The sequence below is a fragment of the Odocoileus virginianus genome, chromosome 15 (assembly GCF_023699985.2).
Source record: "Odocoileus virginianus isolate 20LAN1187 ecotype Illinois chromosome 15, Ovbor_1.2, whole genome shotgun sequence".
Classification (NCBI taxonomy): domain Eukaryota; kingdom Metazoa; phylum Chordata; class Mammalia; order Artiodactyla; family Cervidae; genus Odocoileus; species Odocoileus virginianus.
In genome coordinates this window covers 14,896,105-14,910,225 of record NC_069688.1, presented here as the reverse complement: position 1 = coordinate 14,910,225, position 14,121 = coordinate 14,896,105, and the positions used below count along the sequence as shown (strand labels likewise).

At 47.9% G+C, this 14,121-nt stretch overlaps 1 pseudogene; it reads left to right on the top strand.

The window, feature by feature from the left end:
- Positions 1–9,191: 9,191 nt before the first annotated feature.
- Positions 9,192–10,438, top strand: LOC110143360 (actin-related protein 2/3 complex subunit 1A pseudogene; annotated as a pseudogene).
- Positions 10,439–14,121: the final 3,683 nt, after the last annotated feature.

The following is a 14,121-nucleotide window of genomic DNA, read 5'->3' as shown; positions in this document are numbered from 1 at the left end:
CTGCTCCTCACTGGCTTCATCCCCCTGCCCTGGCACCTGCGGAGAAGGAGCAGATGCTATCCTGGCTAACCCTGCTTGGCCACCGCAGACATCCTGGTACCTCCCCACTCCCTGCAGGCTGTGCATGCCCAGGCATTATGTCAGGGGACCCCAGGAGCTACAGCAAGCCCTACCCAAGTCATGCAGAGACAGCCAGCTCTCCCAAGAGTCAGCCACGACATTGTGGGCCCTCCTGGTCTTCCCCACCCAGGAATCCCCACTCACATGCCATGCTACCCTCTCAGTGCCCTCAGATCCCTGACCCTACACTTATCCCTCCTCATCGGTGTGGATAAACTCCACCAGCTTTCCAGCCCAGGGCCAAAGCATCTGTCCATACGTCTCTCTGGCTGGGCTGCCTCCATGAACAGGGTGGTATAAATCGAGAGCAACAGCAAGTGGGAAGCATCTATCTCATCACAGCAATGGGTATGACTTCCCTGTCTCAGGAGCTCTGCACCCCCACTCTGCTCCAGCTCCCTCTCCCAAACCACACCATTCCCTACTTTCTCTAGCAAGCCTCTGCCATCCTTTGCCCAAACTTCCATCCTCTCCTCTATTCCCAGTACTGTCGCTGCTTCACCAAATGCCCAAGGTTCACCTGATAGTCCCTCCCCTATAATCCCGTAACATTTGCACTTATATTTTAACCAGATTCCTAGAAACAGACATTGGAATGGAAATTCACATGCAGGAAGATTATCATGGGATGCTCTCAGGATCAGTACTTAAAGGAAGCAGGACTGGCCCAAGGAAGAAGCTGAACTGTGATAAAGTCACATAAAAGCTTCACGCCAGCCCTACAGGAGCTCTGGAGAAAGAAATGGCAACCCACTCCAGTATTCTTGCCTTGAGACTCCCATGGACAGAGGAGTCTGGCAGACTGTAGTCCACAGGGTCACAAAGAGTTGGACACGACTGACAGACTATCACTCACCCATAGGAAGTCTGGAGCTGAACTAGCCATTCAGACTTGTCCCACTTTGAAACCCAGAGGCCAGGCCTTCATACCTTCCATTGCCCAGTCAAGGGCAGCCCTTGAGAAGGGAACATGATCTTGAATGAGGCTGCCTTCTCCCACCAAAGGCAATTCCTAGAGAGGGGCTCAGCTGAGAGCCAGCAGCAGCCAACAACACTTAGAGGAAGAAGGAAAGAGCACCAGGGTCCCGGAGGGAGACCACTGTAACACATGATCCACTGCACACTTGCCACATTCTAAGGCAGTGTCTTCATTCTTGCTTTCATTCAACAAATATTTATCAACTGTACAGGGTCCTGGGGCTTCCCCAGTGACCCAGTGGTTAAAGAATCCACCTGCTAGTGCACGAGACACAGATTCCAACCCTGATCCAGGAAGATGCCACATGCCAAGGAGCAGCTAGGCTCATGCGCCCCTACCACTGAGCCTGTGCTCTAGAGCCCAGAGCCGCAGCTACTGAGCCCACGTGTCCCATCTACTGAGCCCACACGCCTTAGAGCCCGCGCTCTGCAACAAGAGAGGCCACTGCAATGAGAAGCCCGAGCACTGCAACTGGAGAGGAGCCCCTGATCGTCACAACTAGAGAAAAGCCTGAGCAGAAGCAAACACCCAGCACAGTCAAAAGTAAATATTAAAAAAAAAAAGAACTATATAATTCACTATATAATTAGCTTAGGCTTAACTCCACTGGCAGTAAATTTGGAGTCAATGATCAACCCGGCAGATGCAGTTCCTATGGTAATAACGTCTTCTAACTTCCTCTACTGGGCACTGGGTACCATTTCCTTGCAGTTCATGTGAAGCTCTGGCACGAGGCCAGCAGCCAAATGCCAGGGAAGGGCACCTCAGTGGTAATGATAGCATAATACTCTTAACAGGATTATAAGCTTGGGAATTGGCAGCACTCAAATCTGAATTAAGCAGAGTAAACTCGGTCTGTGTGTCAGGAAAAGCAAAATCAGATTTCTCCCCAGTACTGTGCCGACATCCTAAGTGCCTACCTCAATCCCAGAAGACTGAGAAAATTCAGTTTGTGCAGGGACTGGGGCGGAGTGGGAAAGTAACATGGTTTCTAAGCAAGGTTTCAAGCCTGAAGAGAATCTCAATTCACAGACTCCTGACCATTGTTTCTCTGCTTACAATTAAGGTTGGCAAAAGTTAAAGTTGGCTTGGTTTAATGTTTGAGAAAAGCAGGTCGTTTCACCGATTATTTGCTTCAATGGCAAGCTAGAGCTTTCATGTCCCAAAGATAAGGGAACATTCGCATTCTTGTGCTTTGAATTTCAGCTGGAAGAGGAACTTCTTGGATCTAAACAGCTCCCTTGGTTCAAATTAAATCAAAGCCAGAACTATGAGACCTACTAGCTCAAAAGCTCCCAGTCCAGAGAATTATAGACAGAGGAAAAGGCTACACCTCTGTACTTTTGAGCTATGGCTGAGAGAGTGAATATGAGATGCATATTGAAGTGAAAGTAGCTCAGTCGCGTCTGACTCTTTGCAACCCCATATACTATGCAGTCCACGGAATTCTCCAGGCCAGCATACTGAAATGGGTAGCCATTCCCTTCTCCAGGGGATCTTCCCAACCCAGGGATCGGACCCAGGTCTCCCTCATTGCAGGTAGGTTCTTTACCAGCTGACCCACCAGGGAAGCCTGATAGGCATATTAATAAAGCACGAATTGACATGAGTCACACATTTCTGCTCCTGCAGTAAAGACTGTAGGGCTGTCCTCCCTCGGCATATTTGTCCCCCTCTGGAACCTGGTTCTAATCCTAACTCTGTCCTGGAAGAGCTCTATGATCTTCAAGAAAATGACTCATCCTCTCTGGGTTTTCATTTCCATCATTGGTAGAAGCACCTGACAATGAAAACTGAAGCCTCTTTCAATTCTAAAATATGTCTGTGACATAGAAGTGTTTACCACTAAGCATAACTACCTATCAAATGAGGTCATGAACAGGAGAGGGAAAGAATAAATGAATGAACAAATGCTTTAATAAATGGAAACTCAGCTTGCCTGGAAAATCCCATGAACGGAGGAGCCTCACAGGCTATGTTCCATGGGGTGGCAAAGAGTCCGACACGACTGAGCAACTTCACGTCATGTCACGTCTAGTAGCTTAAGAGGAATATTTCTCCCCACATGTGCGTGCTAAGTGGCTTCAGTCCAACTCTTTGTGACCTTATGGACTGTAGCCTGCCAGGCTCCTCTGTCCATGGTGTTGTGCTGGCCAAAATCTTGGCTTTCTCTGCCCACCAAACCAAATTTTAAAAAATTATGGAGACAGAGTTTGGAGGAAATAGAAAGGTGGCTTTCATTCTCAGCCAGCAGAGAGGGAAACAGCAGGCTTATGCCTCAAGAACTGTGCACCACCTCCCCCATGAGACGTCCAAGGGCTTATATGACTTGAGGGCTCACAATCAGCAGTCAGGAGTCAGTGATGAGACACAAAGGTGTTAGGATTTTGGTTTCTTCCTCCTGCCTTGTTTCAAAGACAATCAGAGGCTGGCGTCAGTAACCTGTAACCCAGTAACTGAGTCTGGCAGTTCAGTTCTCTCTGATATGTAACTAACTACAAGGGGAAGGGTGTTTCGAGGGTAAACACCAGATACAGGTTGTATTTAGCATAGAGTCAAAGGAAAAAAATGTGCTTTGTACCTCCTGCAGAGTTAGGGGGCGCAAAAGCAAACTTAGTTACAGACATTCAGAGTTATGAGCAGTTAAAGCAAAAAAAACCAGGAATGTTCAGGCCTGCTCACTGTTCTCTTTATCTTCTTTGTTCTCAGGAAAGGGTCGCGGTGGGGGGGGGGGGGGGGGGGGATTCCTCTTTTTTTTCCTTTTCACTACAACACTTCTTCTGAACTGGATGAGATACCTCTAAAAGGAAATGCACAGGGCGGTGAATATACAAAACGTTTGAGAGGCACGAAAAGAGATGTAGTAATTATGAGTACAATGGACCCAATGACTGCTGCTGGAAGCTACAAATGCATTAGAGAAAGACAATGAAAGGCTGAGGTGATTCATCAGTGTTACTGGGTAAGGAGCAAAAGTCAGAGGGCCTCCTTGGCAGTAAGTAGACTCACCTCCTGCAGCCAGAGGCAGAATTTGAGCATCAAGCCCAGGACTTAATTACAAGGTAGCAAAGCCCCAGAGAAGGTTGGAATCCCCAGTGCTGCAAGGCTGCTGTGTCTGGAGTAGAGCTCTGATTGGGAGAAAATGGGAATTGATTATAAAATGGGTAGTAACAGGGTCAGTGCACTAAGAAACCTTGAACCACGAGATCCTCCAAAACCATACGAGCCTGAAGAAGTAGCCCATTTCTCCTTGTTACAGGTTAGTGCTCCCAGCCCTTGCTGAAGACAGCTCGAATGCATAGTGTAAGGCAAGTGCAGAGAAAAAGAGAGCAAGCTGGGCAGTCAGGCAAGAAAAGGAAATTTATTAGAGGGAAAAGAGAGGGTGACTGGCTCTTCAGGAGAACCAGCGTTCTCCCTTTCTGACAGAGTCCTTCTTATACCCCACAAATGAAAAATTCTCTGAAGGGATGGTCACGTAGCCGGAGGTCTGGAATCTGGTGATCTTGCAGCTTTAAGAAGATAAGCACCAGTGAGATAACAGGATGCCATTTGGGCTATTTGGTCAGTCTCACTCTGATTTTATTCTTCATTTGCAAGGTCAACATAACAAGCCATCTTATCAATGAGACCCCATGTGGGCCCTATCACATAGACCATCATCTTGCCAGACAACATACGCCCACCCTGGGATCTCACTCCACCTCCTCTCTTGGCCACCAGAACAACAAGTAACATCAAGTCACAATATCATCAGCCCAGGGAAGTGCTGGACCTGCTACAAGAGGCCTAAGTGCCACAGGGGATACCAGATCGAGCCAAACCACACCAACAAGATCCAGGAAGGAATGTATAGGGCTGCTGCTGCTGCTGCTAAGTCGCTTCAGTCGTGTCCGACTCTGTGAGACCCCATAGATGGCAGCCCACTAGGCTCCGCCGCCCCTGGGATTCTCCAGGAAAGAACACTGGAGTGGGTTGCCATTTCCTTCTTCAATGCATGAAAGTGAAAAGTGAAAGTGAAGTCGCTCAGTCATGTCCGACTCTTTGCGACCCCATGGACTGCAGCCTACCAGGCTCCTCCGTCCATGGGATTTTCCAGGCAAGAGGACTGGAGTGGGGTGCCATTGCCTTCTCCGATGTACAGGACTAGATACTGGATATTCTGTCCAAAGAAAAAAAAGAGTATTAAGTTAAAAAATAATAATAAAGTCAAATTGAAGAAGGAATTCATAGGGCCTGGACTCCATCTCAGGCCTGTTCATGCTGATCATGCTCGGCCACCTCTCCAATGGACTCTGAACTCTGTGTTTAGTGCCTATGGAAATGACAACAGAAGGATAAGACCCCCTCCGGACAGGGGAACCTTGAAGATCGTATCCAGGTTACTCCTTGCCTAAGAGAACACATACACTAATCACCCCTTCCTCCAGACAGGCCATAAGTTTTTCTGTACCTGTCGGAGTGTAACCTCGTGCTTATTGATTATTGGCTAATTGTTTAACTGTCTGAGCACATGGCACGTGAGTGATGGGGTTATTGGGATTGTATTTACCCTTCCTTAGTTTATGTAAGTCTCAAGGAATTTGGGGTGGTGGGTTCGGACACGTACACATGGGGTATAAAAGGTTTTCACAAATGCTGGTCAGGGTCCTTGGCTAATAGGAGACTCTGCCTTGGGCCCCCCGGTGTAATAAACTGCACTCCACTGTCTGCATTGTCCTTCTGAGTGAGTTTGTTTCCTGGAATGCGTGGCTACAACAAAATAAGGAAGAATTTATAGGCACAATAGTTATCGCTGCTTGCCACACAACAGGTCAACAGAGAGGACTGCAGACTAAAGTTTCAAAGTAACCATCTTATAAAGGTCTGGATGCCAGAATCTTTTATAGGACACAGATTGGGGGACATGAGAAAATAAAACAAAATGATTGTTAATCTTGCAAATTTCTCCTAAAATAGTCAGCCTGGGAGGGTGGGAGGGTGTGTTAATTTCTTCCTTCCTGTAGCCACCCACAGGTGAACAGGGTCAGGATATTTCCCTGAACAAAGGCACTTGGTTTAGCATACAGGCAGAGGGACAGGGTTCTCCGAGGAAGGCCATTATGGTATAAACAGTATCCTTTAGGTGAACAAAAGCAACAGGAAGCAAAGGTTAAAGTAAAAGAAACAGCTCCAATACTTAGATTTTGTTCTTCCCTATAACACATGATGGAGTAGAAAAGACACCAAGCTTGACCTCAGACAGGTTGGTTCAGAGTGTGTATCCAAGCCAATATGGAGCCCAGCTGACTTACAGCCCCCTGTAAACGTGGCCCTGAAAGACAGTGAGGAGAAGCCCTTCAATGGTCAGAGCTGTGAATGAGAGTCATCCACTGTGTGTGTAAACAGCCCAGGCAGTCATATGGGCAGTGGCAAAAGACTTGCCTAATTGACCAGGGGCCTGGGAAGGAAAAGATCAAAAGATTGGGGGAAAGGAGGTCAGGAAGGGGCAGGAATTCACACTGAATGAAATCAACACACATTGCAGGTGCACATTCGCCATCACAGCTCTCAGGTCGTGGCCAACACCACCATCCAAGGGCTTTCAGTCTTAGATTCACCAAAATGGACTCTATGGTACATCGTTTTGGTCCAAGGAACAGAGGAGGCTTTGCTGGTAGTCCAGCGGTTAAGAATCTGCTGACCAATGCAGGAGACACAAGTTCAACCCCTGCCCCAGGAAGATCCCACATGCCACGGAGCTAGCAAGTCCTTGTGTCACAACTACAGAGCCCATGCTCTAGAGTCCAAGAGCCAGAACAACTGATCCCTTGCCCTGAAACTACTGAAGCCTACCTGCATGCCTGGAGTCCCTGCTCCGCAACTGGAAAAGCCACTGCAATGACAAGCCCGAAAGGAAAGTAGCTCCCTCTCTCCACAACTAGAGAGAGCCTGAGTACAGCAATGAAGACCCAGGACGACCATTAATAAAAATAAATAAATAAAGCAACAGGGGTGCAGGAATGGGCAGATGGCTGTTGGACCCACCAGGTATAGCTCACATCATGAAGTCCAGAAATGCCAGCCTCATAGAGCAATGGGAGGGCGTGGTTTCAAGATATTATCCTGCAGTGCTATCCTTCAAGATGTGATATGTACCCTACATCAATGAGCATTCTCTGGTGCTCTGTACCCAGCAAATAGAATACATGGGTTCAGGAACCAAAGGATGGAAGTGGGAATAGTCCATTGACAGTCGTTCTCAGGAATACACTTGCTGGGAACTTAGAGAAGCCATGGAAGAACAAGGGTGCACTTTGGTGGATCCAGAAGCCATCTTCAGGACCCAGGTACTCACTCCCCAGCTTCCAGAGAGCTGACTGCTGCTGGGTCCTAACGACATCGCTCTCTGGGACCTGTCTTCAGCCTAAGGGAATTGCTGAGCCCAGGTTATACCCTCTCTAAAGGAGAGGAGGACTGTTCATGCCTGGTGTCCCAAAGCCTGGCTCCCTTGCCTCAGAAAAGCCTTCTGAGCTCCAAAGCTCTCTACAGATTGATTGAGGGCTCCTTTGCAACTCTATCCACACTGAACTTTTCTCTCTGCCCAGGCCTGCCTTCCCCCTCCTTATGTGTGTCAGAATAACATGCATTCTCCAATAAGCCTCCTACATATAAATCTCCACTTGAGATTCTATTTCAGGAGAACACAACCTAGGACATGTAGTGAAGAGGCAGAAGAGACAGACAGGAAAGAGAAGAAGGCCAAGGAAGGGAGCATTAATGAGAGAGTGACAGGGGTGGGCAGCTGGACCCAGATCTTTCTGGGTGTCCTCTGAAAGCCTCCATCGACTATACCTCAGAAGAGCCCGAATCAGGGATTTAAAAAAAAAAAAAAACCAAGGACACCTATCCACCAATTCCCTTCCCTCTATGTTTGATGACTGCCCCTGGGAATTAAGTCTCTGGTATTTCTGACCTGCCTCCCCACCCCCAACAAGTGCTCCCAGCACCCTTCTTCGGCTGGGGAACACCCCCCGTCAAAGAAACATGCTGGGGTTAAGGTGCCCTGGCCATGGATGGAAGATGGAAGCTGTCTGCTAAAGCTTCTGCTGGTCACCTGAGTGGGCGACAGTGTATGAGTGGGGCAGAGACATCATCTGCTAACAGGTGGTGATAGTACACTTCAGGGTTGTCATGCGGATTAAATAAGATTTCACATGTCTACAGTTTTAGTATGGGGCCTGGAAGAAAGCAAAGATTCAACAAATGGTCATCTCCAACCTCTTTATAGTTGACCCTTGAATAACATGGGTTGAACTGCACCAGTCCACTTACACACGGATTTTTTTTAATATATATAAATATATACAGTACTACATGATCCATGGTTGGTTGAATTCACAAATATGGAACCCACAGATAGGGGAAGGCCAACTAAGGGACTTGAGCATTGTCATATTTTGGTATCTACTGGTTGGTCCTGGAATATATACAGGCTTCCCTGGTAGCTCAGCTGGTAAAGAATCCAACTGCAGTGTAGGAGACCCTGGTTCAATTCCTGGGTCAGGAAGATCCCCTTCAGAAGGCATAGGCTACCAACTCCAGTATTCATGGGCTTCCCTGGTGGCTCAGATGGTAAAGAATCTGCCTGCAGTGAGGAAGACCTGTGTTCGATCCCTGGGTTGTTAAGATTCCCTGGAGGAGGGCATGGCAACCCTCACCAGTATTCTTGCCTGAGGAATCCCCATGGACAGAAGTGCCTAGTGGGCTACAGTCCATGGTGTCACAAAGAGTCAGGCATTACTGAATGACTAAGCACAGACACACATATATATAAATTTAAAAAGCCAGCAAGGGGCCAGGGATTAATATATACTTTAATATATAATATTAATATTATATAATTATATATTAATATAATATTAATATACATATTCATCCCTGCCCCATTGCTGGCTTTTTTTTCTTCATGTAGGTAAATATGAAGGAAAGGATTTTTAAATGAAATAGCGGGAGCCTGTTCGCGTCGACTGACCAGAGTCCGAGAATTCAACACTCCGAGCCCGTCCGGAAGGCCCTGATCCCAGCTTTCTATCCTTTGAAAACACTAAGAATAATGTCCCTGCATCAGTTTTTACTGGAGCCAATCACCTGTCATGCCTGGAACAGATCGCCCTTAGCCCCATTAATCACGAAGTCCACATCTATAAGAAGAACGGGGGCCAGTGGGTGGAAGCTCATGAACTCAAGGAACACAGTGGACACATCACAGGTATCGACTGGGCTCCCAAGAGTGACCGCATCGTCACTTGCGGGGCTGACCGCAACGCCTACGTCTAGAGTCAGAAGGATGGTGTCTGGAAGCCAACCCTGGTGATCCTGAGAATTAACCGGGCGGCCACTTTCGTGAAGTGGTCCCCGCTAAAGAACAAGTTTGCTGTGGGTAGCGGAGCACGACTCATCTCCGTCTGTTACTTCGAGTCTGAAAATGACTGGTGGGTGAGCAAGCACATTAAAAAGCCCATCCGCTCCACGGTCCTCAGCTTGGATTGGCATCCCAACAACGTCTTGCTGGCCGCGGGATCCTGCGACTTCAAATGCAGAGCGTTTTCTGCCTACATTAAAGAAGTGGATGAGAAGCCAGCCAGCACGCCCTGGGGCAGCAAGATGCCTTTTGGTCAGCTGATGTCCAAGTTCGGTGGCAGCGGCACTGGCGGCTGGGTGCACGGGGTCAGCTTCTCGGCCAGCGGCAGCCGCCTGGCCTGGGTCAGCCACGACAGCACCGTGTCTGTTGCCGACGCCTCAAAAAGCGTGCAGGTCTCAACTCTGAAGACGGAGTTCCTGCCCCTCCTGAGTGTGTCGTTCGTCTCAGAGAACAGCGTCGTGGCTGCTGGCCACGATTGCTGCCCCATGCTCTTTAACTACGACGACCGCGGCTGCTTGACCTTTGTCTCCAAGCTGGACATCCCTAAACAGAGCATCCAGCGCAACATGTCGGCCATGGAGAGCTTCCGCAACATGGACAAGCGGGCCACGACCGAGGACCGCAACACGGCGCTGGAAACGCTGCACCACAACAGCATCACCCAAGTGTCTATTTATGAGGCGGACAAGCAAGATTGTCGCAAATTTTGCACTACCGGCATCGACGGAACCATGACCATTTGGGATTTCAAGACCTTAGAGTCTTCCATCCAGGGTCTTCGGATAATGTGAAGCTGAGCGTGCCTCCAGACCCAGCATGAGGACGGACCGGCTGCGCCGGGGCACGGGGAGGGGAGCCCGCCGCCAGCAAACACTGGAGACGCACATGGCGCAAACCTCCTTGTGTGTTTCGTTTGAACATAATTGGTGAAAGTGTTGGTTTTTTTAAAGCAGCAGTGATTTGGGTTTTGTTTGGGGGGCTGTTTTGTTTTGTTTTGCAATTTCATTCCATTCTTGACCAAAGCTTCTCTTTAAGTAGTTTATTATGGAACGTTGTCAACACTAACTTAAAGGAAGGGGTGGGGAGGTATGTAAATTGTCTGCTGAAAAAAATTAAATAAAAACACTGAATATGTAAAAAAATCAAAATAAATGAAATAGCAATAGGGTATCAGAGCCCCTAAAAAGTAAACTTTACCAGCATATGCACACAAAATGTTATCGATGCAGCCTCCTCACAAATATTAAAGAGGCAGTTAACGGTATCTGCCAGGCGGCCTTTCTTCTAACTGACCTAACATAAACAGCACTTGCCCCTGCCACTGGGCAATCAGCTCTTTGCAAGCCTGTATCATAGCAACATCCAGCTGAACTTTCAAGAGTACTGAAGCATCCTTTTGGTGGCTACAGGTGTCCTAGCAGCAAGATGGAACCGAAGGAAAATCCCCGCTGAGAGATCAGTGTACTGGAACTCAGGGGCCTGAATGTCCCACACACTTGACACATGACCTTGACCAACCTCTTGATTCCTCTAAACCTTGATTCTCTCGCCTGTAAACCAAGCCCTTGGACTCTATTCATTTGTTTATTCATTTAACAAATATTTGCTGAGCACCTGATAGGTGCCAGACTCAAAGCCACTGAGGGAGGGGAAGGACGGTAGCCAATCTCCAGGGTTTTCCCCCAAATTTCACTGGGACTTGGAGGGGCACATGTGCAGAAATACGGAAATATGTCCCCAAACTAGCATTTCCCACATGCCATTCAAATGCCATCTCATAGCCAAACCCTCCATCATGTTGCTAATGACCCTCTTTCACATCATCTTCTTGGTAAAAAAAAAAAAAAAAAAACCACAGTTGTTTGGAGTCCTCCCCTTGCCCACCCAAAAGAGGTCACGGACGAAGAGAGCTGGAAGGAACGTGCGTTTGCCCAGGATGGCTGAGTCAGCCGGACTCCTCCCAGCTCCCAGTCCTGCGCTCCTCGCCCCGCCCCTCTCCTCCAGGGAGCCACGCCCCCTCCGCCGGACTGAACTTTGGGATCTCACTAGTCCCCTCAGCAAAATATCAGGTGGAAGCGGACCAGACTTGAATGCAAAGAACAATTATATAATTTACCTAAGTCCCAGAAATGCCAAGCCTCTGCTAGTCTCGTCTTCCCTTTCGTCCCTTTCCCTAACAAGCCTAGGAAAGTAATTCCACACAGCCTAGCAACTAAACCCACACATAACCTTTCGGCAACTAAGGGTGCTTTCTTCACACGCTGGGAGACTGACTGCAAACGTGGCTCCAGGATGAAATTCCTTTTGCTTCTCATTACAGTGTTAATGGGAGTGAGACTGTCAGATATATATGAATGACTATAGATATAACTAGACACGATACACACTTATGTCACTACATATACACATTATTAAATCTTGTATATAAATTTTATATTATACAAATTTATATATATATTGTATTGATTTGTATGATTTATATAATAATTTAATAACATGTTATATGATCATTAATAAGTAATAATAAGAGCATTATTGATTAAATAGTAATAATAACTGGGCTTCCCTGGTGGCTCAGACAGTAAAAAAAATCTGCCTGCAATGCAGGAGACCCAGTTCAATCCCTGGGTCAGGAAGATCTCCTGGAGAAGGGAATGGCAACCCACTCCAATATTCTTGCCTGGAGAATTCCATGGACAGAGAAATCTGGCGAGCTACAATCCATTGGGTCACAAAGAGTCGGACACAACTGAGCAACTAACACTTTCATTAATAGTAATTAAATAAAGGATAATTGAATAATAAATAGCAATCATATGTGATAAATAAATAATTGACTGTGTGCATGCATGCATGCTAAGTCGCTTCAGTCATGTCCGACTCTGTGCAACCCCATGGATTGAAACCTGCCTGGGTCCTCTGTTCCTGGGATTCTCCACGCAAGAATACTGGAGTGGGTTGCCATGACTTCTTCCAGGTGGATCAAAAAATAACTATATTTTATATGAATTATTAATAAATACTGTATGCATACATGATATATGTAACTTAAATGGTGTTTGAGTAAACTCCTGGCGATCTGCAATCTGTGGAGTCGCAGGATTGAACACGGCTAAGGAACTGAACAACAACAAATTTAAACTGTGACCGTCCCCACCCCACCAGATGGCCAACGTTTTATTTTGGACACCTGATCTAAACTTATTCACCAGCTTCTTCCTCAAGGGAGCAGGCACTCACCACCTAAAGGGCTCTCGGTCTCCTCCAGTTGCAAACAGCATCGTTGAGGCTGAGCCACCGGGAGCGAAATGTTCAGTCGGCCGGGCTGTCTCCCCTGCCTGCTGTGTGGCACATTGACTAGTGACCAGAGGAGCCGGGGAGTCTTCCCTGGGAGGGAGCAGGGCTGGGCTGGAGCCCGAGAGCCCAGCCTGGATGTCTCCTCAGGCGCAGGGAATCCCCTCCCAACCTTCGAGGCAATAAGCCACCACCACCTCCTGAAGGCTGGTAATGGCGCTTTGCCTCTGGCTGAAAAGTCTCGGGTTAATAGGTCCCGAACCCAAGCCCGTGCTGAACAAGCCACTATTTATTTCCAGTTCCAACTCCCCTACTGTATTCACTTCCTAGGGCCGCCGTAGTAAACTTCCACAAACTGGGTTGCTTAGAACGACAGAAATGTATCCTCTCACAGTTCTGGAGGCCAGAAATCCAAGATCAAGGTGTCAGCAGGACCTCACTCTTGGCGAAGTTGGAGGCTCAAAGGCAAGATTGCTTCCCTCCGTCTTCCACCTTCAGGCGCCCTCCCCTCGCTGGACCTGGACTGGCACACTCCAGTCTGCCTCCGTCTGCACAGGGCCGTCTCCACCCTGCGCTGTGTCTGTCTCCCCCTCCTCTCTCCTCAGGATGCCACTCATTGCACACAGGGCTCGCCCTCTGTCCACTGTGATCTAATTGCTAGATCCTTAACTTGGTTTTATCTGCAAAGACTCTATTTCTAAATTTTTTTTCCATTCACAAATGGAGGGGTTAAGACTTGTACATACCTTTGGGGTCCACGTTTCAACCCAGTATACTTTCCAAGGACTGTCTGGGAATTAGTGAACCCCCCCACACACACACTCCTCCCCACACTTACAGGCATACAGAAATCCTCTTATCTAATGAGAAGCCCCTCTCAGCTGTTTCCCACCAACCAGGAGGTACCTTGATGAAGCTGGATTTTTCTGTAAGGTTTGTGGTCATGCAGGGCACGTCCTGGACAAGAGAGTTATTTCTGCTGGTAGATGCCTGAAAATTCATCTGGAGTTTCTAGCGAACATTCCAACTGCCTGATTCTCTCTGTCCTTCCCCAGCTACCTTTCCTCCCTACATTCGGGCCATCTCACCACCCCCCACCCTCTCAGAGGAATGTAATGAAAAGTGAAAATGAACTAAAAGAGAAGAACTGAATCTGAACTCCAAGTCTGACACTTACTCCAGGTCTACATGGCCTTAGGCAAACCATTGCTTCCATTCTGAACTCGTCCACGCCACACCCCAACCAAGAGAGAGAACTGCCCCCTCCCGGACCTCCAACCCCCTTCCCACCAGAGGAAAAATTTACTGCTACTCAGTATTCACCCTG